Source organism: Alosa pseudoharengus, unplaced genomic scaffold (assembly GCF_046254945.1).
Source record: "Alosa pseudoharengus isolate Yale_2024_CS ecotype anadromous, Long Island Sound unplaced genomic scaffold, YU_APseudo_1.1 YU_APseudo_1.1_scf_8, whole genome shotgun sequence".
NCBI lineage: Eukaryota > Metazoa > Chordata > Actinopteri > Clupeiformes > Clupeidae > Alosa > Alosa pseudoharengus.
In genome coordinates this window covers 24,371,869-24,374,656 of record NW_027468870.1, presented here as the reverse complement: position 1 = coordinate 24,374,656, position 2,788 = coordinate 24,371,869, and the positions used below count along the sequence as shown (strand labels likewise).

Here is a 2,788-nt window from a genome sequence, read left to right as displayed (position 1 = left end):
ATAGTCTAACCTATGTGCAGTGCTACCAACTGCATGACAGGCCTACACTGTAAAACCCAATGTTGCTTGTTTGTTTTCATAACTAATTTTTCCTTTTCAATACAACACAGATTTGTGCAAATAGTCATTTTAACTTAAAATAATCAATTGAAAACGTCTCAACTACATGGAAGTTCACTCAATGAAAAGCCATGTTATGTTAATAATAAATGTCAAGTTGAGTTGACTACTGCCAACTTGTGCAGCATCACGTGTAGCACGTTTTGCGTCTTGCGTCATCATGTAGTGGCTTACGCGCGTTCTTACGGTCGGTGCAGAGTGAAATGGATGGAAATTCGTGGAACAACACCACCAGAGACTGATACCCATCATCGTATTTTTACAAGGTGAGTGTAAATGTTAACTTGCAAGTAATATTTTACATGTTTTACGTTTTTTACTTGATGAAATTGTGTTGCCCCGTTTATTGAAAACGTAACAGCAAAACTTGCTGGCTGAAATTCACAGTATAGCTAGCAGCTAACAGCGTAGCAGACCGAGTTAGCTGCCCTAGACATTATTCGTCGAACGATTTCGAAAGGAGAAATCATTAAGCCCAGGGCAGGAGACCGTTTATTTAGTTTGTTTGCGGTTAGCTTTCTTTAGGACACGGCTAGCTAGTCCTGAAACATGACGCTCAGTGTACTTCAGAGTGGGTTAGCGGGACTCCTATTCGCCATGTGACATGCGTTTCAGCCACTTCACACGCTCAACCCTCAACCGATAGGGTCGCCTGCACTGTTGGCAAAGTTCACACTTCAGTTCAGTTCGTTCAAAAGAAAATTAACGAATTCACGTTCATATTTCACCAATTCAGTTTTGAACTAGTTCATGTTCAGTTCATTAACAGTTTTGTTTAGAAGCTGAGGAACTCTGGGAGTCAGTTCAAGTTCTTTAGTTAAAAATATATTAAGTTCAAAGTTAATAGAAAAATGAATTAGTTTATGCTCAACACTGGTCGCCTCCTAGTAGAAAGCATGGGGGTAATACAGTGCTATTTTGTTGTTTGCTTGAGGAAAATAACTGTGTTAAACAACAATTGCTAATATCTGCTGTCATGAAGACTTTAAAATGATAAATATCAGTGCTATTGAATCCCTCGGCTTGTTATTTGCTTCTTTTATGCCTACTAGATTGAAGCCGAGTTTGCTCGCCTCACCACTGTTGACCTGAAAGGCTGTCTCTTTGCTGGCCTTGACAAGTATCTGCAGAGGTTTATTGATCTCTACAGAGCCAAGTGTGGTGGAGCTGAAGAAGCTGTTGACAACACTGGATAGTGATGTAAGTAGGCTTGTGTGATATTTTAAACAATATGTTTTTCTGTTTAAACAAAAGTTATTATAGTAAATATTACTACATGGTGTTGGTTCAGTAACAGGGTTCTCCCAGTTCCTGTCTCTCTTTAATAAACAGCAAACGTATTTTCACACGGGTCAATGGTGTCATCCAACCAGGAAAAAAAACGCTTTATCAGTTTCAAATTTATAGTTTTCCAATTTTGTCTGCAGCTTTCTTTGTTTCATGACTTGCACTTGTTTATCCTGTATCTGTGTCTCTCTCTGGTTGGATGAAATGGGTATATTAGGAACATAGAGCTACAGTATTTAACACTTTCACACACATACACACACACACACACTTTATTTACTGTTAAATACTCTCTTCTGATGCTATCTGATTGAAGCTGTTCCATTGATTGTGTATTGTCAATTGTTTTTAGTGTTCCAACCAATGGAAAAGGACCATCGTGCTGATGGGGCTCCCCCACTACCTCAAAGATGTTGCGTCCAACTTTTACAAGAAAGTTCAGGTATATTTTATATTTTGTCAATGCAGATTTTTTTTTATCAATATTGTGAAGTGTTGTGATCTTGCAGGTCAGCTATTTTCACTAGTTTGGGTTCCGGGGAGAATGTTTAGGAACCACTGGTGTCTTAATGCCGTTTTGGCCACAACAACAGAATCAATGAAGGTTTATTTTATCACATGTTTGTCCATTTTTTTTAGGCCACAGTTGCTGAGGAGGACATGACGAGAGGAATGACTGTGGGCATCCTCGTGGTGGCAGACGGGAATGATACTGTTGGTTTCGCTGTGGTCATTGAGGAAGAAATCATCCTTCCGTCGCTCAGTGATTTTCCAACGGCTGTGGCACTTCTGATGGGTCTGCTCTACGCACTGAACATTGACTACCCCAAAGACACAAGGTACACATTTGAAGTCATTCAGAAGGTGCTCATGGACATTGGTGGAGGCCATTGCACTGCGTTGGTTCATGGCTTGAGAAACAGACTCTTGAGGAAAACCATGTAAGCTTAAAGCAGAGTTTAAGCTTTGCCCAAATGTGAACAAAATGTGAACTTGATTGAGAAATGGACTCTTGTTATTTTTGTTAGACGTCTTATAGATTGTGTACTGTTTGGGGGACACAGTAACACACACGGTATGGATTTATTTGGGGGACACAGTAACACACACGGTATGGATTTATTTGGGGGACACAGTAACACACACGGTGTGGATTTATTTGGGGGACACAGTAACACACTCGGTGTGTTTATTTTGGGGACACGGTAACACACTCGTGTGTATTAATTTTGAAGGACAGTAAAACACACAGTATGGATTTATTTGGGGGAAGGTAACACGAACTGGGGTTTTATCCACAGTGTGTATGTGATCAATCTTGTTATTTGTGATGCACTTTTTTATTCTTTGGTTAATTGCTCTATTATTTGTAACTGGCTGC

At 39.8% G+C, this 2,788-nt stretch overlaps 1 long non-coding RNA gene across 1 annotated transcript; it reads left to right on the top strand.

The window, feature by feature from the left end:
- Positions 1–1,013: 1,013 nt before the first annotated feature.
- Positions 1,014–2,217, top strand: LOC143112464 (uncharacterized). The gene is made up of 3 exons (XR_012984759.1): positions 1,014–1,320; positions 1,760–1,849; positions 2,047–2,217. It is a non-coding gene; the product is annotated as an uncharacterized LOC143112464 (long non-coding RNA).
- The last annotated feature ends 571 nt before the right edge of the window (positions 2,218–2,788 follow it).